Here is a 25,627-nt window from a genome sequence, read left to right as displayed (position 1 = left end):
TGAACCACAACAGGAAACAATCTATAACACAAAAGGCAGTCGCTTATCCTCACGAGGGTGCTGGAGCCTATTCCAGCTGTTTTCGGGCGAGAGGCGGGGTACACCCTGGACTGGTGGCCAGCCAGCCAATCACAGGGCACATATAGACAAACAACCATTCACACTCACATTCATACCTATGGACAATTTGGAGTCGCTAATTAGCCTAGCATGTTTTAGACGTGGGATTACTGTCTAATACTATGAAATTTAGCCTCATGTATGCTAGTAGCACACCGACACAAAGAACATTAGAGGGATTTCACAGGAAACCTTTTCATTTTAAACTCGTATTGGTACTTGTTTGTATATTTGTCAGTCAGACTGTTGTATTAATGAACTCCTGTGATTTCCAGTGTGTTGACAAGCTAATTGTGAGTACACTGATAGCTTGTGATTGGCTCCTACCAAAGAAAGAGATACCGTTTCCTTTTTGGCGAGCGACACAGTATTTAATAAGCAGTTCTGAAGACTGAGATGTCACTAGATTAGAATTCAGCCATAAATTAGCCGCACCACTGTGGAGGCCGCAGGGTTCAAAGTTTAAGAAAAAAGTATCAGCTTATACACCAGGGAATTACGGTGTTTTACAGTTCTTTTTACTGTGCGTTGATTATTGTTGACTAGGAGACCAGGGTTCAATTTCACCCTTGGCCATCTCTGTGTGGTGTTTGCATTTTCTCCCCGTGCATGTGTGGGTTTTCTCCGGGTACTCCGGTTTCCTCCCACATTCCAAAAACATGCTAGGTTATAATTAGCAACTCCAAATTGTCCATAGGTATGAATGTGAGTGTGAATGGTTGTTTGTCTATATGTGCCCTGTGATTGGCTGGCCACCAGTCCAGGGTGTACCCCGCCTCTTGTCCCAAGACAGCTGGGATAGGCTCCAGCACCCCCGCGACCCTTGTGAGGATAAGCGGTAGAAAATGAATGAATTTTCGAAGGAAACTATAATATAATATAATATAACCACATGAATGCACCGAGCATGGAAGCGTAGTGTATATATTTTATCATTTATACAATCTTTACACTGCATTGTTCCAAGCTGTGGAGGACTACGGCCTCGTCGTACATTAAGCCTGCAATAATTTTCAACTTGGAAGTATGCCCTCTTTGCTTTTGCACGATAACCATAAACCGTGTTAGCACACACACACATCATATTTAAGCTCCTCTCATTAGCTGTGCTGTATTGTATCAAGGTGTGTAGGACTCCGTCCTTGTAGCACATTAAGCCTGCTCCATTGCCAACCTGTACACAATGTGTAACTTGTCTTGTTTGTGCTCGGGAGCGAGGTCGTACATTGTCAGCGGTTGACGTGTCACTGCTCTTAATCGTGCAAATATTCATTAGCTTCCAAACTGGAAGCCTCTCGGGAATTGGTTGTGCGGTGCTGAATACTAAAAGCCAATATACTTTCTCCAAATACTTTCTCAAGGATAATCGCTTACTTGACGTGCGTCTTTGTATTGCAAAAAAAAAAAAAAAATGCCGGCAGCGTTCTTTCCGCGTTGTCCTTGAAGCGATTAAGCCTCCATTTGTTGGACTGGTGTCATCAGTAACTGTCTGCAGATTTGTCTACTATCAAATTAAGTCCAAGACAAACTGGACGCCGTGTGGGAAAGCCGGAGTCCAAAACATCAACAGCTTGAAGACTCGCTTTCTCGCATACCCGATAGCACGTCAAGAAATATAACTGACTGTTTTTTCTGATCCAATGTCTTTGATAAACAATATCTGTCTTTCATGCTCGTTGTTCTGCTGTGTTGGCTGAAGGTGAAGGATCACAAAAAAGAAAAAAAAATGTAAGCAGAGTGGGTTCAAGTATTGATTTTTGTGATGTTGCATATTAAAAACCAACTGGGAGCGTCCATGAGTTTACCACTTTAATAACAAAAACGATAACCCTAAACTCTTTTCTGGGCAACTTTCACACACATTCTGCTGATTATAAATGCCTTGTTTGTGGAGCAGATTGCGTAGATGACAAGTGATGCCGTTTGGAGGTTTTGCTTCCTCAAACTGTGTTGCCATGGTAACCATGCATGGGCACCACTAATACAGAATTAGTTTGTTTTGCATTAGAATTTTCATTTTGAAACAGCATAAGTGAGCTAAAAATAGGGTGTGGTACCTACAACTCAAATGTGTACAGGGTAATGGCCGCCTATTTCAATGTCAAAAAGCTTAGCTCTGAGCCTGGGGTTTAGCTCCTAGCATACAAGGTTCCACATGTCAGCAAAGTTAGCACTTTGGTCGCCTCCATATGTTAACATGCTCATTTTTCTCAACAAATACTATACTTGTAAACTTAATTTTGTTGAAGTTTCATTTCAATGTGAAAAGATTTAGCACTGAGCCTCGGGTTTAACTCATTAGATTAAGATCTGCTTTTTCGGCTTACTTTGCAGACTGGTCAGAGAATTCCAAACAGGAATCAACAACATTTTCCTGCTATAAAAAAAGTAAAATAACCCTTTAGCTTACAGTACATGACAATAATTAGCTCTGAGCTTCCGGTTTAGGTCATTGGAATAAGGTCAGCTTTGTCTCATTCCTTTTCGGACTGTTCTGAGAATGCCAAAGAAGCAAAATATCCCTCTAGCTTGCAGTGCATGACAATAATTAGCTCTGAGCCTCCGGTTTAGGTCATTGGAATAAGGTCTGCTTTTTCGGCTTACTTTGCAAACTGGTCAAAGAATCCCAAACATGAATCAAGAACATTTCTGGTGTAAAAAAAAAAAGCAAAATAACCCTCTAGCTTACAGTACATGACAATAATTAGCTCTGAGCCTCTGGTTTAGGTCATTGGAATAAGATCTGCTTTTTCGGCTTACTTTGCAAACTGGTCAAAGAATCCCAAACATGAATCAAGAACATTTCTGGTGTAAAAAAAAAAGCAAAATAACCCTCTAGCTTACAGTACAAGGCAATATTTATCTCTGAGCCTCTGGTGTAGGTCATTGGAATAAGGTCTGCTTTGTCTCATTCCTTTTCGGACTGTTCGAAGAATTTCGAAGAAGCAAAATAACCCTCTAGCTTACAGTACATGACAATAATTAGCTCTGAGCTTCCGGTTTAGGTCATTGGAATAAGGTCTGCTTCGTCTCATTCCTTTTCAGACTGTTCGGAGAATTCTAAAGAAGCAACATAACCCTCTAGTTTACACTACATGGCAAGAATATTTCTCAACAAATACTGTACTAATAAGCTTTATTTTCCTTCCGTTTGCAAATGAATTTGAATACGTTTATAGCTCTGAGCCTCGGGGTTGAGCCTGATAATTCCCAACATTAATCACCAACATTTCAGGTGTTAAAGTAAGAAAAAGACCTCCCAGCATCGGCCATGCATGAGATAGTGAGGTATTTTGAGAAGAAGCTTTTTTGTTAGCCCCACTAACTGCTGGGATTTAGCTCTGAGCCTCGGGTTTAGCTCACATTTCACATTTCTGCTGTAAAAATGCAAAAATGTTTGAGGTGAAGCAACACCAGCGTGTTTATTAGCTCACTGTAGCGCTTTTATCGGGGCGGCTGTGATTGAATTATTTGGGCTTGGCACCCACAGAGAAACATGAGCTCTTACTTTATCTCTAATAACCTGATTAGCCAGGCTTCAATGCTGAACGGATTGTGACTAAATCATAATTTAGTCACATTGTGTGTGCTAATGGGCTAATTCGATGGCTTTGAGAGCGAGCAGACACGCAACCTGTTCGTATTTTTATGTGGACTCTCGCATCTGTCTCCTGCAGATGACTAAAATAAACTCAAGTCCCGCCCCCCTGCTAATGCAAACCTCAAAATATGGTGTTTTGATATCGCCATTGTGTTTGAACTACTGATAATTATTGATCTAATTAAAGAAGCTAATTAAATAAGCTGGTCTTTCCTCAAATGCCCTGATTTTGTGACCCCCCCATCAACCCCCTTAGACACTTCCAGTGTCTGGAACTTTGTGTGCTGTTCAAGTTTCCACAGATTGCGGTAAACAACATGTTCTCCCACACTTTCCCACACTCGTTTGCAAATTAATCAAGACAAAAAACACCCAAGGAGTATCTAGCCGTGGAAATTTACATTCTCTAATTGAAATATGACGGTTAAGGCCTTGAGTCAACTTGTAAAATGAAGATATCGTGAACCAAAAAGGCAAAACAGACCCGAGGGAAAATATATTTGTGGCTCTGTGAGAATATTAAGGCTCAAAATGTGAATTTAACCTGCTAAAATGTTTTAGCTTAAAAAAATAAAACATAAAAAAAACAGTGCTGAGTTGCCTGTTGCCTTCAAGCTGACATCCTGTTTAGTCCCTTTACGTGTTAAATGTGCCAAAATCAAATCACAAAAAATGACAATAAATACCCAAAAACAAAACATAGCAAAACATAGAATAGAACCCATCAATCGTCTATACCACTTATCCTCATTAGGGTCAGAGGGGTATGCTGGAGCCTATCCCAGTGTATCTACAAGTGTATTATATTAGAGTGTACAAGCCAATAGGTGCCATTTATGACCCAACAACAATCATTCATTCATTCATTCTACTGCTTATCCTCACAAGGGTCGCGGGGGGGAGGGGGGGACTGGAGCCTATCCCAGGTGAGCGGCGGGGTACACCCTGGACTGGTGGCCAGCCAATCACAGGGCACATATAGACAAACAACCATTCACACTCACATTCATACCTATGGACAATTTGGAGTCGCTAATTAACCTAGCATGTTTTTGGAATGTGGGAGGAAACCGGAGTACCCGGAGAAAACTCACGCATGCACGGGGAGAACATGCAAACTCCACACAGAGGTGGCCGAGGGTGGAATTGAACTCGGGTCTCCTTGCTGTGAGACCTGTTTTCATGTCAAAATAGTACAAATAGGACCATGCTAGTGTTTCTTGCACATGTTTATACTATATTTGGCCTGCCACAGATACATTTTGACTGCAACAGATAGATTAGGCACTTGGTCTTAAGACCTTTGATTCCGAACTAGCAACTTTGTTGCTATTTTAGAGAGTAACTAGACCAGATATTCATTCATTTTCTACCGCTTATTCTCACGAGGGTTGCAGGGAGTGCTGGAGCCTATCCCAGCTGTCTTTGGCCGAGAGGCGGGGTACACCCTGGACTAGTGGCCAGCCAATCACAGGGCACATATAGACAAACAACCATTCACACTCACATTCATACCTAAGGACAATTTGGACTCACTAATTAACCTAGCATGTTTTTAGAATGTGGAAGGAAACCGAAGAGTACCCGGAGAGAACATGCAAACTCCACACAGAGATTCCGAAGCGGAGAATCGAACCTTTAATGAAACTTATTGTCATTGGACTTTGGGCCAAAAAAAGTCAAATCAATTGTTATCATGAAGTGCCCATTTTGTTGACATCCTGTATTGTTCATCTGTCCAGTCTTCATTCATTTCAGTGAGTATTTTTCTGAATCTAAAGTAGTCTTTGTGGTTGAAGCACAAACCAGCACTGCTTTATATGCATGGCGTTGTGCTAATAGCCATGACAGTTTTCTACTACGCTGATATCCAAATACAAGCAGACAGATTAGATCTTTCAATTTTGTCTTTGAAGGTGTGTGTGTGAGAGAGATAAAACGAGGGTGGAGTAAGTTTGGAGGTTTGGGCTCAACGTTTAACGTCTTACTCCGCCTGCACAGACTGGCTGGTGTCAGCACATCTTGATGTCTGGAGTCAAGACAGGTAAGCACTTACTTTAATGTCCAGCTTGTGTGATGCTGCTATTACGTGCTGCCATGCATCTTCCACTCAAGAAAAAGGGAGCTAGAAGTAGTCGGATGGCGATGTCACATGATATGATAGTGTTGTTCAACTTCACCACGGGGAACTTCTGCACGGCAAAGATACGCATCAGAGATTTGAGATAATCTGGTGTTGCATAAATCAATATCAGATCGTAAACAGCCCACTGAATTCCCAAAGTGATATTACGGCAACAACTACGTTGAGATGTTTTTTGACCTCGTTACAGATCCTTGTGGTTCTTTGCTTACCTGGCTACAATGGGAGACCCAGCCGTTAAGTGAATAGCGGCATTAATTAGAGAAGGGGTTCCCAAACTTTACCAACTCAGCGCCCACTTGAAAATTATTACAATTATTATTTTTTTTATAATTATTATAATAATAATTATGATTTTATAAAAATACAAATATTTTTATTATTAATAACAACAGCTACATTAATAATAATTCTTAATTATAATAATAATTAATAACAACAACATTTAATAATAATAATAATTAATAATAATAATAATTAATGACAGCAACAATATTTAATAATAATTATTATATATCTAATAATTATTATTATATATTTAGTAATAAATATAATAATTATTATATATATTTAATAATAATAATGATAATAATAATAATAATTATTATTAAATATATAATAATAATTATTAAATATTATATTGTATATAATAATAATAATAATAATAATAATAATAATAATAATAATAATAATAATAATAACTATTATTATTATTATTATTATATTATTATTATTATTATTATTATTATTATTATTATTATTATTATATATCGTGAATCTTTATAATAATAATAATAATGATTATTATTATTATTATTATTATAAAGATTCATAATAATAACAATAATAATAATAATAATTATTATTATTATAAAGATTCCCGATTGAAATGAAAGGAAGTAATATTAATAATTACTATTATATATTGAATGATAATATAATAATAATTATCATTGACAGAATTACTTCTCATAATTTTCATAACTGCATCCAAGACTAGCATGATGACCAGAGATCTATGTTCCAATCATAAACTGTATAAGGTTCTTAAAATATTGTGACAGGTCAATAACACTCAATAGGTTATTACTTTTTTAATCATGCAATAAATATTTTACAATAAAAATAATATTTGCAAAAAAATGAATCATATTTTTAATGACCTCCCATGGCTCACCTGCAGTACCACCACGGCCCACACTTTGAGAATAACTGAATGAGAGCATTTCCAGATCTATGTAGTGACTACCACAGGTGAAAAGTGTCAGTATTGCCCATACGGTTAAAGTCGGACGGAAAATTCAACTCCAATAAGTCGTGCAAATCCCAAAGGCTTTCCTTTTCGATGGGGTGGGAAGCAGACGGCGGGGCTGGTGGGCGGGATAGAAAGATGAGCACTGGGATTGAAAGAAGAAGGTATGGAAGATGGAGGTCGGTAGTCGGGAGGACGCAGGAAGCAACAGGGGGGGGGGTGCAAGATGAAAAATATAGGGCGTGAGGTGAGGGAGGAGGAGATAAGCGAGGGATGATTGGATGTCAGAGCGTAGATAAGAAGCACAAGGTCAACATTAAGCCACAAGATCACAAAGAAAGAACACATCCTCTCTCTCGTCTCGTTCTCCCCTCGGAGAAGATTTTTCTCTAGTTTTTCCGCCAATTCCGTTGACCCTGTCTTGATCTCGCACACACTTAACTATCTGGCGGTAATCAGACATCCAATTACAGCCTCGCCCTCCAACTAAGGCCCTGTGGCGGGCCGGGTGTGTATGTATGGATGATACTACTACTACTACAACTACTACTGGAACTACATGAGAAAAGTAAAGACAGAAAGATGTTCAAACGGTGGGCTTTCCAGCAGCGATACGCCGTACATGACTCAATGATGGCTTCTGCCATCTTCTATGGTGCCGAGGGAGGCGGACAGGAAGAAGCTGGGCAAGCTGATTAAGAAGGCCAGCGCTGTCCTGGGGTGTCCTCTGGAACTGGTAGAGGAGGTGGGCAAAAGGAGGATGACAGCTAAACTGTCCTCCATGATGAAGAAAGCCCACCCCCCTTCAACACACTCTCACTGCTCTAAGGAGCTCCATTAGTGAGAGGATGTGTGAAGGAGAGATATTGCAGGTCTTTCCTTCCTGCAGCTGTCAGGACTCGATTAGAAAAACGATTCAAAAAGTCTGTGCAATAACTGTGCAATAACCGTGCAATAAACAGTGCGAGACACCTGTGACTTGGTCAATATGTACTGTCGATAACCTGTATATAGCATATATCATTTCTGGTTTCTATTTGTAGTACCCTGTTTTTGTACTTTATCTGCTCGTGTACTTCATACTAAAATTATTTAATATTTAAAAAATAAATAACACATTATTTCTATCAATACACTTGTCAATAATAATAAAGAAAAAATTGTTTTTACTTTTTATTACCCTGTTTTTGCACTTTATCTGCTCGTGTACGTCATACTATACTTTTGTGTACTTCATACTATACTCTTGTGTGCTACTGTACTTTTGCTGCTATAAACCTGACATTTCTCCTTGTGGGACGAGTAATCTAATCTACTCATAATATTCTAACGTTTTCCAACGTGATTTTGTTTTGTTTGTTTGTCATAATATTTTGACTTTTTCAAAAATAATATTTTTTCCATAATATTCCCCCACCCAATTTTAATTTTCTAAAAATTACAACTTTGTTCACGGTTCGTTTCTGATGGTTCTGTGTCTTGAAAAATTAAATTAAATTTAATTTAATTTAATTTAATTTAATTTAATTTAATTTAATATTTCAACATGAAAAAATAAAAAATACATTATTTCTATCAATAAACTTGTCAATATCAATAAAGAAAAATAATGAGTAAAGGCATATCTAATCTACTCATAATATTATAACATTGATTCTATTTAGTTTATTTCTCATAATATTTTGACTTTTTAAAAAAATAATATTTTTTTCCATAATATTTCCCCCAAGAAAATTTTCTTAAAATTACAACTTTGTTCATTGGTGCCTGTTTCTGATGGTACTATTTGAAAAATATTTCAACATTATGCTACTAAAAATACATTTCTATCAATAAAATTACAACTTTCTTCCATTACGGTACAACTTGTTTTGACTTTATTCTTGTTCTAAGATGATTAATGATTTTACATGTTATATGTTACATGCTGCTTTTGTTGTTTTTCTTGTAGTTTTCTTGTTAAAATACATATTTTTTGCCATGGGCCAAAAAAAAGCTGCAGGCCACAAATGGCCCCCGTGCTGTGTAAAATTAATTCCAACCAAACTGATGATGAATGAGATGCCTTCTGCAAAAATTCTCAACTGTTATTACTGTTCTATTTTTCTGTCATTTTACATTATCAGAAGTGAAAGGGATTTAGCTCTGAGCCTCAGGCTTCACCGCCTCTATGTATGTTTGCCCTATCTGTTTTTCCTGGCATTCCGACAATAATATAGCGCTATCGTCTTACTATTCTGTGCTTTACTGCATTTCTCGTTCAATCTCCAAGGGGAAAAAAAAACAATCTACAAGGAAACCATGCTCATGTGTTAATCTTGCTAGGTTATCACATCGGGGGAAAAAAAAAGTGTTACTATTTGATGTGAGCACACAAACAACACACATCTAATTTAAGACGTTATCTCTCCTTCACATCAGCCAATCGGCGAGACACAAAGACTGAACTGCAAACTGCGCATCAGCAAGTTCACGTGGCCCGCGTGCACCGTCCGTGATTATCAAGCCATTCTCGAAATAAGATGCTGGCGCTCGTGGATTAAATATTAAATAGGGTCTGTGCACCCAGAAGTCAACACGGCTCTCGCACACGGCTGCCCAATCACCCGGTCCATACAATATTCACCCGGTAATTTGTTCCTACTTGAATCTATTGATGGACGGAATATTGGGGCGACGTTATGCTTTGTGAATAGCAAAGGAGCATATTGTTGCTGATAGCATCTGTGTGGGATAACGGGATGCATGAATGGAGAGGAATATATTATGCAGTGTGTGTGTGTGTGTGTGTGTGTGTGCTAAAATGGCACTGCAGTGACTTTACATGGGTAGGAGTTATTCAGGGGGGGAATATACCCCTCACATTTTATCCAATCCACTTTATTTATATAGCACATTTTATAAATGGAGTTTCCAAATTGCTGCACAGACTAGTAAAATAAAAAGTAAAAATAAAATAAATAAAAGGTACAAATTGAATTTAATCCAAAAACTAAAAGATCAAATAAGAAATAAAATAGATATTAAAATATTAAAAACAAGAAGCAAAGCAATACAATTATAAAAAATAAAACCACTTAAAGGCATTAGGTATATCTAATCTACCCATAATATTCAAACCTTTTCAAACTTGATTTTGTTTTCTTTGTTTCTCATAAAAATAATATTTTTTCCATAATACCCCCCCCCCCAAGCTAATTTTCTAAAAATTACAACTTTGTTCACTGGTTGTTACTGATGGTACTATGTCTTGAAAATGTAATACATTTATTTTTATTAAATTATTAAATTTAATTCAATAATTAAATTGAATGAATTTAAATTTAAATTGATTAAATTTTTACAATTTATTTTTTTTCAATTTAAATTTATTATTTTTTAAAGTTTTTTAATTTTTTTAATTTTTTAATTTTTTTATTTTATTTTTTTTATTTAAATTTATTCAATTTTAACTTTAAGTTTTTATTTTTTTAATTTTAAATTGTTTTAAATTTTTTTACATTTTTTAATTTAAATGTATTAAATGTATTGAATTTTTTAAGTTTTAAAATTGAAGTTTATTAAAGTAAAACAATTAAAATAAATAGAAAGATCTAAAAGACACAAGACGATATGACTCATTCCGAGTTAAAAGCCAGAGAATAAAAGTGGGTTTAGAGACGAGACTTAAAGCTTTCGATGTTGGGGGCCTTTTTTTACTTGGGAGGGGAGAGAGTTCCATAGCTCGGGGCCAACCACAGAAAAGGCTCGGCCTCCTCTGGTCTTTAGTCTTGTCTTGGGCACCACAAGTTGGAGCTGGCCCCCTAAATGACTGCACTGGAGAGTAAATTTGGATGAGGTCCGAGATGTATTTGGGGGGCCAGCCCATTCAACGCCTTAAAAACAAACAATAAAGTGGTTGCGAACAGGCATCCAATTATCATATTGTTTTCATGGATACACTTTAGAGTAGTCAGTGTGCAGCTTGTATCACAGCATAGATATCCTATTGACTGATAGTGAGCCAACACGCAGCCATGATGGAACATAAACCATAACGTGCATGAAAGCGCAACATCTGGACGCAAGCTCCCTTTGCGCATAAAACAACTGGTGCACTTTAAAGCCTCAGCCGCATGGTTGCTGACACATTCCCGCTCAAAGGCTCTAATCCAATTGCCGTTGTCGTCACTGTAAATACAACAGAAGCTCTGTCAAAGCGCCGCTGCCTTGGCGAGGTTCGTGCATAGATTGGAGCCGATCAATATGTCTTACACATGAAGTATTGTTCAGGTATTGACAATGTTGGCCTGAGGCTGTGATGCTTGCTGAAACATTTTTTTTTTTTTTTACAACAAAGAGCGATGGTTGGAAGCTTGACGACACACAAAGATTGTGTTTAGTGTATGTAAATACATATGTACACACGACAAGTGTATGTACAAGTTTATTATATTATCATGTACAAGCCAATAGGGGCCATTTATGACCACCAGGAAAAAAACAACAACAATCATTCATTCATTCATTTTCTACCGCTTATCCTCACAAATGGGGTGCTGGAGCCTATCCCAGCTGAATTTAGGAGCATTTTCCCCCAAAAATCGGCCTTTAAATTAGTAGACCGCTAGCTAAATTTGGCCAGTTAGGGCTGCAACTAACCATTATTTTAATCTGAAGCCGATTAATTAGAAACTTTTTTTTAACTAATTGAGTAATCTGTGAGGTCCTAGACCAGGGGTGGGCACACTTTATGACTTGTGGGTCACATTGGGTTAAAAAATTTAGGCAGGGGGTATATAGGCAGAACGACATGCTTGCTCAAGGTGCAACAAAATGAGAATATAACATATCCATAGCATGTTAATGCATCGCATACTGTAAATCAACAACTCAGCACTAAACGTAATATTCATTAATTTTCTACCGCTTATCTTCACAAGGATCATGGGGGGTGCTGGAGCCTATCCCAGCTGTCTTCGGGCAGCCTGGACTGGTGGCCAGCCAATCACTGGGCACATGTAGACAAACAACCATTCACACTCACATTCATACCCATGGACAATTTGGAGTCGCCAATTAACCTAGCATGTTTTTGGAATATGGGAGGAAACCGGAGTACCCGGAGAAAACCCACACATGCACGGGGAGAACATGCAAACACCACACAGAGATAGCCGAGGGTGGAATTGAACACGGGTCTCCTCGTCAACAACAATCAATGCACAGTAAAAAGAACTGTAAAACACCGTAATTCCCTGGTGTATAAGCTGATACTTTTTTTCTTAAACTTTGAACCCTACGGACTCCACAGTGGTGCGGCTAATTTATGGCTAAGTTCTAATCTAGTGACATCTCCGACTTCAGAACTGCTAATTAAATACAGTATCGCTCGCAATTCAGTGAGAAACGGTATCTCTTTCTTTGGTAGGAGCCAATCACAAGCTATCAGTGTACTCACAATTAGCTTGTAAACACACTGGAAATCACAGTTCATTAATACAACAGTCTGACTGACAAATATACAAACAAGTACCAATACGAGTTTAAAAATGAAAACCGTTTTCCTGTAAAATTCCTCTAATGTTTTTTTGTGTCGGTGTGCTACTAGCATAAATGCAATGAGGCTAAATTTCATGGACAGTAATCCCCTGTTTACCACGTCATCTTTGAATGACTAGTGAATTTTTGCCATTTTTATGCTTGAAAATGCCTAATTTAAGCAACAATTTGTTTAAATATGAATATTTGTGACTAAAAAACAGGCCGAGTTCAAGCATGATGCAGGAATGATTTATTCATTAATATTTTTGATGGAGTGAAGCTGCAAAGCGGCGAGGGATTACTGTATTTGCAAATTTTATTCTTAAAAACTCAGTCCTCCCAGTTGTGTTACTTGAATGAGTCATCGAGTTCATGAAACTTCAAACAAAAATAAAATAAATGTTCACCGTTTTGTGTGTAGCGGTTGACAGCGAGAAGAACGACAAACAAAATAGCGTCGGCATCGTCGCTAATGGCGCTTTTGAGCTTGCGTTTGCTCGACATGGAGCACGATGCCAGGCCTTTTCATTGCATTGCATGGAATGAAATGAGCTCGTTAGACTGCAGAAATAGTTTGTGTTGGGTTGTTTTGCATAGCTACCTCAGTGCCAGGCCGGCCTATTATGCAAAAAAAAATCATGTGCAATCATGTGCAATAGCAATAAGATGCAACGTCACACAGTTTTGACTTTCCGTTCCTCCTAATGTGTTCCCAAGACGACAATGTCACCGCTGTATGTGTCCCAATTCCGATTGATCCACCTAATGAGCAGCTATGTACTCTTGCTCGTCGACACACATGCCCGGAACGCTTTCCTAAAGTTCCCTTCTGCTCTATCAACATGATAGGACTCTTTAATCCAGGAAGTACAGCTCTAATCTGCCCCGTGTGGCATGGAGCCAATCAGGCGACCACAAAACGCTGTTATTTCCGCCTCCACGTCTACGCAACCATCGATCGGGTTCGGCTTTTCCCTCTGAGCGCTCTCCATCGACTCCAAAATATCTATCCCCACCCGTCCTCTCTCTGGAAAAACTACATCTATCACGTCCGGGAAGGCCCTCGCAGCCAAAGTTCCATAATGAAACCTCAGCAAGCCTTATTGTGTTGATTAAAGCTGTCAGACGGGGGGGCTAAGCGCTGAGAAATACAGGAAGTAGCAAAGGAGAACAAGGATTCATCGGTCCTATTGTCATCTTCCTTCCAATAGATGTATCTTCTAGTTGTGTACACACCTCGATCCTCCTCTTTCTACGTTCATTTATATCACTTTAACCTCCAAAAGGTGCGTTCACTGACCCTTCTGAACCGGGCCTAATGTAATTCCCTCAAGCCAACACCTGCCTCCGGGCATTTGGCGGTGAACTCTTCAAGGTAAGAGGACAATAGTCGTCACCTCGGTGTGTAGAAGATAGGAGCCACAGTGTGTTTCAGATGTGAATATAAACTGTTGGTAGAAAGCGGATGGAATGAGATTCCTCAGGCGGGAAAGGTTACAGCTTTTGCACGGTGCCGTCTAATTGGATTTTTTGAAAGCTGCTGGACGGACTGCTACTCACTAATTGGCTTTCATCATTTCTCCACGACTATCGCAAACCACAGCCAAACTTTATTTCCTTGCAGCTGACTTTTTGGAAGAATTATACTTTTCATGGAATTGTTTTGTCATTTTGTGCAGATCATTGAGGTTTTTTTTCTCCATTTTTCATTAAGAATTTTAAAATAACTTTAATTTGCTAGAGCAGGCTACAGCATTGAATTTGGTGTCATTATTTTATATTGTTGTACATTTATCATTTGACTGTTCTTTGAATGTTCATTGCATTTTCCTGGATCCAAAATGAAAACTAATATAATATTTCACAAAACTAACAATGAAATTCAACATTCATTTTGGCCAATTTCCCCTAAAAAAAAAGTCTAATCTGAAGCGCAACTTTATATTGCAACAGTTTGCAAGCACTTATAAAAATATAACAAAAATACAAATATTTTTTAATTTTAAAATTTCAATTTTCCATAATTTTCTCAATTGCTCAAAATCATCAGGGCTGATTTTTTGCGACAAATTCTAAAAATATAATTTAACAAGAAACTTTAAAAAACAAACGCAAAAATACCAAATTAGCAGTAATTTGAGCAAGTCTCCAAAGACCTGACGCATAGGTCTCCAAAGTGTGGCTCTGGAGCCATTTGTCGAACATGGCTCATTGCAGAAATAAAGCTGGTATTCAGCTGGTATTGTTCAACTACAAGCTGGAACTATTCATGTTGACAACTCATTGAAAAGCCATCACTTCAAGAAATGCTGCAAACGTTCGACAGACAGTATAAATTGCCTGTGGGAAATTTTGTGGGACAATAAACATTTCAAAACTCACCTGTATTGTTTTGTGACACGGTCAAATAATAAAGTTTGTTCGCCCAGCATCATAATAATGATTATATCCATGCATTGACAACATATAAACCAGCTAGCGATATGTCTAGCATAAAACCAGTGTATATACTGTACAAGTGTTAAAGGCAGCACAGTGTCATTGGAGCAGTTGTCAATAAAATTCTAATGCAAATCCCAAACAGGCATGACTGACCCTGTAATACAAGTGCCAACAAGCACACATTACAAAGACAAATAAGCCTCAGAACACCAGCATGACGCATGTAAACACAGCAACAAGCACACGCACACACACACAGGAAGGGCTCCAGGCGTTTTGCATCACTGGTCAGCACTGGATGGGCGTTTCCTCCGGAGGCTAACGTTCTATTAACACTACATTAACAGCGAGGCGGGTGCATGACAGCCCGACATGACGAGCGTATCAAGTGTCTGTCTTTCAATTACCACGATGACACGGTGTCCGCGGGCGGTCCAGTCAGACGCTCAAGAGGAGGAATCCTCAAAGGGCGGCAGGGGGAGGTTAGTGTCTGACGGCGTGTCTGCAACTGACGGGTTAAGCCCGTGGTCTCTGACTCCACCGAATTCCGTCCATGCTGTGTCTCGGAAACGCCGTTTTGTAACATTAGCATCGCAATCGCTGACATGCATAGAATTTATTAGTGATATGTTTTGCAGTTGTCATTACGCCAAAAACAGAAGATGAGGAAATCCAATTTAGATGCAAAAACAAACTGATTCCCTTCTAAAAAAAAAAAAAAAAGCAATTTTCAGCGACAATTTATGAGCCAAGTGCTAGTTCCTCGATCTGTTTGTTAAATTCCCCCCACCGAAGTAATCAGCTCAGACTGTTTATTTGTTTGCCTCCCCACTCCAGAGACCGCAGACTTGTCAGCTATGCGGAAGAGCAGCGCATAATTAAAGTATCATGAGAATATAAAAGCATGAGGTAATGCACCCATATATCCCGTAAATGTCAAAGTAAAACTTTTCAATTGGTAATAAGTACAGAAGCTTTAATACTTGAAAGACGAGTTTGTCTTTCGGTGAAAGATTTGCTTTGTCTCACAGCAACCTCCAAAAAAAAAAAAAAAAAAAAATCTCATCTCGACTGCAGGAAAGGTACTTCAAAGAGTCAAAAAGCTCGTTGCCATAGCAACTATGACACTCCAACCAAGCACAGACCCTTCGGCAGTTGACAAATTAACATTCATTCATAGTTTGCAGTGATTTTGGAACAAACAAATCAGGACCCATTCATATTTTTTTTTTTCTTTCCTTCCATTTATTTTCTGGACCGCTTGTCCTCACTAGAGTCGCCCCATTAGAAAATGATAATATTTAAATACAGGACTCAGTAATGGCTTAGACATAGGATTTTCGAACGTGCTGAATTATGCAAGGGTAACCACCATCACGGGTGTCGAACTATGGAATCGCTACTATAAGTGATAATACACCGAATACGCACCAAAACATGGCCTACCGTGGTGTACCCATCGTCAGCGTCTGCAACTCCGCAGCATCAACATGTAATGCCGGCCTGAACGCAGCATAAACCCTGCAATGCAATGCAGCCCAACCTCTGACCCCCGACAGAGCAAAGAAGGCAGAGTTTAGACACCCTGGAAACTTTCCTGCTCAAACACGCATAGGTCTCCAAAGTGTGGCTCTGAGGCCATTTGTCGAACATGGCTCATTGCAGACATAAAGCTGGTATTTTTCAAGTACAAGCTGATAACCCATTGAAAAGCCGGAACTGCAAGAAATGCTGCAAATGTTCGACAGACAGTATAAATTGCCTGTGGGAAAATACATGTCACAAACAATTCCACAACTTTACAGAGTGAAAAAGAAATTATTATAGATTATCATAATGTTAAGGGAGGCTAAACGGTGGTCTAGTGGTTAGCACGCAGACCTCACAGCTAGGAGACATGAGTTCAATCCCACATTCTAAAAACATGCTATGTTAATTGGCGACTCCAAATTGTCCATAGGTATGAATGTGAGTGTGAATGGTTGTTTGTCTATATGTGCCCTGTGATTGGCTGGCTGGCCACCAGTCCAGGGTGTACCCCGCCTCTTGCTTGAAGACAGCTGACATCGGCTCCAGCACCCACTGCGACCCTTGTGAGGACAAGCGGTAGAAAATGAATGAATAATGTTAAGGGTTTATTTGATCTCCAAAAATGTTGACAATAATATTGATAAGCATCACTTTGTGGGACAATAAATATTTAAAAACTCACCTGCATTGTTTTGTAACACAGTCAAATAATAAAGTTTGTTCATCCAGTCATATTTTTTTCATCATACTTTTCTTAAAATGAATGTTAAAATCTGGTCTCATCTCATTCTCATGGACCCAACCTCGTGCATCGTGACACCCTTAGCAAACATTATATTTGAATGAAACTTTATGCTTTTGTGAGCTGGCCTTGAAGGAGTAACACATAAGCCTGACTTTTCTTTATCAAACTCGACTGCAGCTAAGAGGAAAGAAAGTGCAACTCCCTCCATGGACGTGACACGAGGCGCCTCATTGATCCGACTAATTCCATGCTGGAATAAAGTAGCCTGAGGTGAGGACAAATTCCACTGTGTTGGGTTTTTTTTCCCAACAAAAAGAAAGCTATAAACATGTAGTTAAATGGTGATCCTGACTGCTGCACTTGTCACGTTTTAGGTGAGCAAAATGAGGCAGTGTCCTTTCCGGTGTTACTTTACGAAACAGTCCCCTTTAGGTGAAGAAATACATTTTAGGGTGGAAAAAAATACATTTAAAAGAAATCCATGTCATAAAATCAGCTCTTTGACAGGAGCCAATCAAGAACTATGAAAAAATTCCCCACGAGCAACCATTCGAAATTGTAGGAGTTCATTAGTCTGACTGCCATCTTACAAACGACATTCAACTCATCACACAATAACTTAACACTCAACAGCTATACCTCATAAATATACAAATTAGTCCCAATACAAGTTTCAAATAAAAGAATAAAGTTCAATGCTTTCCCATAAGGCATTTTGTTTGAGCATTTCATTGGAGGACAGGCACCAACAAAAATTAATGGCACTGCAATGCTGTATCTGTCCACCAGAGGTGCCTGGAGCCCAGCGGGAGGCTGACATCATCGCAGCAAAATGCATTATAGGAAAACTTTGGTACACATTTGGTCGAGTGGTTAGCGCACAGGCCTCACAGCTAGGAGACCCGAGTTCAATTCCACCCCCGGCCATCTCTGTGTGGAGTTTGCATGTTCTCCCCGTGCATGTGTGGGTTTTCTCCGGGTACTCCGGTTTCCTCCCACATTCCAAAAACATGCTAGGTTAATTGGCGACTCCAAATTGTCCATAGGTATGAATGTGAGTGTGAATGGTTGTTTGTGTATAGGTGCCCTGTGATTGGCTGGCGATCAGGTTGTACCCCGCCTCTCGCCCAAAGACAGCTGGGATAGGCTCCAGCACCCCCTGCGACCCTCGTGAGGATAAGCGATAAAAAATGAATGAATGAGTGGTACACGTTTGTACTGCATATTTGTCAGGTATACGTATCTTTTGAGTGTTAAGTTGCTGCATGATGAGTTGATTGTTCCCGGTAAGATGACACTGTAAGACTGTTATATTGTCATACTGTTACATAATGACCTCAAGCCATTTTCAGCTTGTTGTGAGTGCAGTGTTAGCTCGTGATCGTTTTATCACTGTTTAAAACACCAGAATTTACTGTAGGCACATTATTTCACATTAGGTGTTCATAAACGGGCTTTAGGAACAAAGTGTGACAAAATTATTCAAAAGTACATAAAAGCTCAAAAGTGAGGGGAAAATACGTCTTAATCTGACCTTTCAGTACAAACATGTAGTACTGCCTCTTTTTGTGGGTTGGACTTATTACATCTGATAAAGAACCTGCTATAAAAGATTCCTTTATTATTATTATTATTGTAATTAAATACAACACTATAAAAGCACAAAGGTGAAATGTAAGGCATAAAATAAATAAATAAATACTACACACATGAGTATACAAATAAAATAGCACCTAAAGTAGTGCATAATGTAGTCCCAATTTGTCTTGAGTGCATTATTGAGTTTGGTGATGGCTTGAGGATAAAAACCGATGTAATAGCGTTGATGTAGTAGCAACACATCAGATTAAACGTCTTTTATCAATTTACTCCTTGGCAATAACTTGCTAGTGGGAATGTAATACCTGGCAGCAAACATGATTGATTAATTGCAATTTATATGAGAAGATGGAGTCTTGTTTGATACGTGGCTCCATTTTTTATGATCTCCTTTGCTCGCTGATGGTGGGGGTGGAGGGTGTCCTACTCTAAAAAATCAATAATCTGATCAGAAAGCATTTCCGACTCGTATAGGTGGACCAGTGGGGGTGAGAATCGAGGAATGGCTCATTCTACGCATATTTTTCCATTCACTACTTTATTTCACCAGGAAGCCAACGTTTACCGCACACACTCGCATAAAATAGGCACATGGTTCCCAATCTCAGGTGTCCCCCGACGACTCTTATAGCTTGTAAGCATCTGCCTAGCTCCTGGCTAGTAAATAAAGTCAGCAAAGGTGGAAGAGCGGAGGTAGATTTGACAGCTATTGTAAAAGACATAAGATTCATTAAACATTCACATTGTGCACTGGAGAGCTCTGAAGGCTGGCGGTAAAAGAGTGCAATGGGATTAAAAGATGGAAAGAGAAGAGGGGAGATGGCAGAGGAAGCAAATAACGTGGGGGAGGAATAGGAAAAAAGGGTAGGGACTTAAATTGGCGGAGCAGAGGAAGCATGGATAGGATGGGTCTTGAGCAAGGATGCAAAATGCAGCAGAGTGATAGTGAAGTGGTGGTGGAGGGAGTGTTGCAGTGCCATTAAAGGCCAGCTGGATGCCACTGCGGCCCCCATCCCCCTTGAGCGGGGTTTGAGTTATTACCTGCACACACACATACACACATACACACACATGTACGCACACAACCTCCTGTTTACAACATGCTCACGTACGATGTGGATGTTTCCTCTCCAGGACAGAGGACACGGACTTTTACCGACCACCTGGTGCATCACTCCTGTTTATACCAGGCTCAGCACAAAAAGGAGCACATGAACTTAGGAGCATTTTGTACAAAATCGTTAAAAATTAGTAGACCGCTAGCTAAATTTGGCCAGTTAGGGCTGAAACTAACCATTATTTTTTTAGCCGATTAATCTTAAGCTTGTTTTTTCAACTAATGGATTAATTTGTGAGGGTCTAGACCAGAGGTGGGCACACTTTATGACTAATTAAAAAAATAGGCAGGGGAGTATATAGGCAGAACAACATGCTTGCTCACGGTGCAACAAAATGAAAACATATCCATAGCATGTTAACGCATTGCAGACTGTAACTTTCATTCATTCATTCATTTTCTACCGCTTATCCTCACGAGGGTCGCAGGGGGTGCTGGAGCCTATCCCAGCTGTCTCTACACCCTGGACTGGTGGCCAGCCAATCACAGGGCACATATAGACAAACAACCATTCACACTCACATTCATACCTATGGACAATTTGGAGTCGCCAATTAACCTAGCATGTTTTTGGAATGTGGAAGGAAACCGGAGTACTCGGAGAAAACCCACGCATGCACGGGAAGAACATGCAAACTCCACACTTCCGAGGTTGGAATTGAACTCGGGTCTCCTAACTGTGAGGTCTGCACGCTAACCACTCGATCGCCGTGGAGCCTGCTAAAGGTAACACATAACTCAAAACTCTTATTTTCCAAATACCCACAAGGTATGCTGGGTAGTCCAGCTGCAACAGCGATATGAACTATGAACAATAAAACATTGACAACACCCTCAAAATGTTGGGTGAAAGGGGCACAAGCTACCCACATTATAATAAAATAAAATAAAATAAAATAAAATAAAATAATAATCCTCGTACTTCGGTACGTGACAAAAAAATAAAAACTAATTTAAAAAAAAGTCCCTTTAATTATATTAGGAAAGCAGGAAGTGAACAAATGTAACAGTTACTGATTGTAAAAGTACCAGATTGAGGGGTAGGATTTAATAAGCTTTGCTTCTTCCTACTCCTGTTGGACATGTGGAACTGTGAACTGATTATGTGATGCATTCAATTGTAATCTGATGCATGTTCAAATGAATTTAACTATTACCATTACATTATTTAGCCATTTTAATCATTGAAAAGGCTTCATTTAGGCCAATAATAAATACAACATACATGTTGCATGCATGTTTAAAATTCAAAACAGCCGCCATTTATTAAGTAATGATTTTTTTATGTATTTATTTTAGTGACCACCTAGACAAGCCTGCAAACCGAGACCTAATGTCCCTTTCAAGTGAACACTGGTGAAGTTGAGTCTGCCCACAGGGGGACTGTCTTTGTCCACCCACGTTCCACTTGAGCATGTCAACGACATCATCAGGACTCTTGAGCCTCTTTAAATCTTCTTAAAGACGTTCAATCCCACAGAAATATTTGGACTCACGCTTTCCTCGTTTATACTAATCACTTTTGTCCAGTAAGATGAAAAGACTCTTGAGCGTGATGAATGTCTTTTTAAGGATTGCCATCTTGGAGGCTAATTCCATTTAATGAGATATAGATACGATTAGAAATGCCATCGTATTTGTCTGCACTGCAGCCTGTGGGGAGATGTGATGAAATTCAGCAGGCCCTTCAAATTACTTTACAGCCTTGCTTCATCTCCTCCTCGCCGCCTCACACTCCTCCCTTCCTTCTTTCCTTCCTTCCTTCCAACTCGGCATCCGCATTTTTAACTCCACCTGCCACTTGCGTGTAATTCCCCCTCCTTTAGGTCTTTATCCGCCTCCCAGATCACATTTGGTTCAGCCCATTGCTCTCTTCACCTTCGCTACGATGTCGCCACCCTGCAGGCCACTACCCCCTGCCCCCCACTGCCGTCAGGCACTGGGAATTGATTCCTCCCAAATGCTTGGTCGGGGCGACTCCGAGATGAGGCCAACTCTCATAAAAGATTATGAGGCAGATCCATAACAGCTATCAAAGCTAACAAGGGGGGTGGTATGGGGGGGTTGGTGGGGGGCAGGTGCACATACTGTATTAGTATACTGGTCGCACACCCCCCATCTAGGCAGGCACACTTTAATAGTTGTTCCCAAATGCCGACGCTGCGTGTGAATGCATAAACGTGAGCTTTGATGATGTGATGTTGAGTGCCAGTGTTCCTATTTTGCTCAGTGTCACGATAATTCATGCTAGCCGCCGCTCGCCACCCCACACATCAAGCAACAACGTGATCATCTCCTCTCTGGAAAACAAACCCCAGGGTCGTACCAATGCGGAGTCTGGATTTCTGCTTACATTTTTCACGTTGAGCAAAAAAATATGAACCTGTACCTTTTAGGGAATCTAACTATTAACTATTAATTAGGCCAACATGGCGAGTGTAAATCTCTTTGTGACACACAGGTTCCCATACAATTTAAAAACAATATATTTTACAAACAGAAGGATTTGATTCTATGGTTAATGTTTGTTGATGTGGGTATTAATCTTACATTATAAAATAGATTATTTGAAAATGGCTTTGGTAAGAGTATTTATTATTTATTAATGTGTACATCGCATCCCCAAGCAAAAATAAAGTCAACAGTAGAACATGTCAAATGTTGATGTTGTTCGGGCAAAGACTTGCTGAATGGGATTAATATTCTACATTCCATATTTTATATCTATATTTTTATATAATGGTTGCATTTTTTGATGCATATTGTGTGCAATGACAAATATCAATCTAGAGTTCATTCATTCATTCATTTTCTCCCGCTTAACCTCACGAGGGTCTCGGGGGTGCTGGAGCCCATCCCAGCTGTCTTCAGACGAGAGGCGGGGTACACCCTGGACTGGTGGCCAGCCAATCACAGGGCACATATAGACAAACAACCATTCACACTCACATTCATACCTATGGACAATTTGGAGTCGGCCAAGTAACCTAGTAGCATGTTTGCTATGTACTTTTTCATTCAGGTGGTGCAGGGTCGTCAAACGGTGGACCGGTTACCCATGACTGAGGGCCCTGATCTGTGTGGTAACATCTGGGTTCTTCAACAGGACAACGCTGCAGTTCGCAATGCTCGCTTGACTTCTTCAAAGAGAACAACATGGCTTTTTGCCTTGGGCCAAAAATGGGAATGTCAAGAAAAGTGGGAATTCTTGATATCACTCCCAAAATTCAATCAGTTCTATCATAACCTATTCATTCTCTCCCGCTTATAAATAGCAGTAGATAGTCCGAGCAGCGTGGGAGAAAGTTAGCACACAAAATGATGTGTTCAAGGACCTTTGAACAATGTCATTCATTCATTCATTTTCTACTGCTCATCCACACAAGGGTCACGGGGGTGCTGGAGCCTATCCCAGCTATCTTCGGGCGAGATGCAGGGTACACCCTGGACTAGTGGCCAGCCAATCACAGGGCACATATAGACAAACAACCATTCACACTCACATTCATACCTATGGACAATTTGGAGTCGCCAATTAACCTAGCATGTTTTTTAATGTGGGAGGAAACCGGAGTACCCGGAGAAAAACCCACGCATGCACGGGGAGAACATGCAAACTCCACACAGAGATGGCCGAGGGTGGGATTGAACCCTGGTCTCCTAGCTGTGAGGTCTGCGCACTAACCACACGAGCGCAGTGCCACCCTGAAATGATAACAACAATCCCAAAATGTTCCTTCACTGCCCCCCCCCACTCCCTTTCTTTGTATTCCTCCCAATCTTTCATCACATGAAATCAGAGGTGCAGTGCAAGAGGACAAGTGCTCGAACTTCATCCCTAAGCAAACAAACTGTGTTAGAGTGCTGTAAATATTGTTTAGCCCAACCGTGTCTGTTTTATAGCCTCTTTGTGTCTCCACGCTTCAGCAGCTGGTGATTCAACTCCACAAACCCGGTGCTCGCAAGTCATTTAAATCAAGACACCACCCACCTTTCCACTTTGTAGTCATCTGCTTATACAGTACGTGTGTGCATGCTGCGGATATATGCAAACAATACTTTGTATGATGAACTGGAACATATCAAAGCATTGTCTTTTTGCATTTCATCTCGTGGAAGATGAGAAAAAAGCGTCGGTGTTCAAGGCACAGATTACAAGGTTTCTCTCGCCTGACAAATAGAATTTATCCTCAGAGAGAAGTGTCTCTAATAGGGATGTGAACGATAAAGTCATACAACAGGATATCCGGTTTGAGGATCGAATGAGTCCTGGTAAATGTACTGGTAAAGGACTCCTGTTTACGTAATAATCAGCCATAGATCTCTAGATGAATGGATTGTGTAGACATGCACCAGCTATCGTGTTGGGCTGCCGGCGAAAGGATTGTCGCGCATGCAAGACGAGAATGCTAATGCACCGGCTAGCTTACTTATGTGTGCTTGGAAGTGATGTCATTATATATAATGTATTTATTTAGTAGTAGTAATTGGACTGAAGGTTAAGACCTGTGTTCATTCTTAGATTTTATCTAGGCTGCACGGCGGTAAGTGGTTAGCATGCAGGCCTCACAGCTAGGAGACCCGAGTTCAATCCCACCCTCGACCATCTCTGTGTGGAGTTTGCATGTTTCTCCCCGTGCATGCGTGGGTTTTCTCCAGGTACTCCAGTTTCCTCCCACATTCCAAAAACATGCTAGGTTAATTAGCGACTCCAAATTGTACATAGGTATGAATGTGAGTGTGAATGGTTGTTTGTCTATATGTGCCCTGTGATTGGCTGGCCACCAGTCCAGGGTGTACCCCGCCTCTCGCCCAAAGACAGCTGGGATAGGCTCCAGCACCCCCCGCGACCCTTGTGCGGAAAAAGCGGTAGAAAATGAATGAATGAATGTTATCATTTCCATCACATAACAACCGCAGTCAAATGTCACTTTCTGGCATCTCCACCCCTCCCATGCGTTGGCCATGGCAAGAATGCCGAGCACACCGACACCGCCGGGGAGTTTAGGTCCCTCCGGAATATGTGATCCAGTCCTCCTGCTCGCAATTTCAATTTCAATGTCGATGCTGCAGCTGAGCGTTATTGGCAGAGCATCAAAAAGCTCGCTATCTCGACCTCACTGGTCCTTCTTTCTCCCTGACAATTCAGCTTGGACGCTTTCAAGTGGCATCGCACAACAATGCGTCTTCATGTGGACAATATGCACACGGCGAAGCCGTGCAACAGGTGCAGCCAAGCGAAGATAAGGTGATTTTCGTGCAAGGATCGCGTTCATTGACATGGAGGAGATTACAGACGTTGAAACAGGACTGTAAAGAAAAACATTCCAAAAGAGTTATTTGTGTAGATTCATGCGTTCTTGGACACCAGCTCAGGGGCGTTCAAGCGCGTCTTAATCGTCGGCTTGTTTTGGACGATATGCACAGTGGTAAGCTGTGTGACAAGTGCAGCCAGGCGGAGAAAAGGTGATTTATGTGTTGATTTATAGAAAGAATCACCTTACAAAATGGAGTTTTATGTACCGATGTGTTCATTTTTGAACCACAGATGGTCC

General features: G+C 40.1%; 1 protein-coding gene across 5 annotated transcripts in view; it reads right to left on the bottom strand.

Annotated features, from left to right (window-relative positions):
* The window catches only part of grm8a (glutamate receptor, metabotropic 8a), a 179,612-nt gene that overhangs the window by 48,597 nt on the left and 105,388 nt on the right, over nucleotides 1-25,627 (bottom strand). The gene's annotated exons all lie outside the window — the stretch shown is intronic.

This window comes from Doryrhamphus excisus, linkage group LG2 (genome assembly GCF_037039965.1).
Source record: "Doryrhamphus excisus strain RoL-2023G ecotype Guam linkage group LG2, RoL_Dexc_Guam_v1.1, whole genome shotgun sequence".
NCBI classification, from domain to species: domain Eukaryota; kingdom Metazoa; phylum Chordata; class Actinopteri; order Syngnathiformes; family Syngnathidae; genus Doryrhamphus; species Doryrhamphus excisus.
This window is presented reverse-complemented; position numbering and strand designations above follow the sequence as displayed.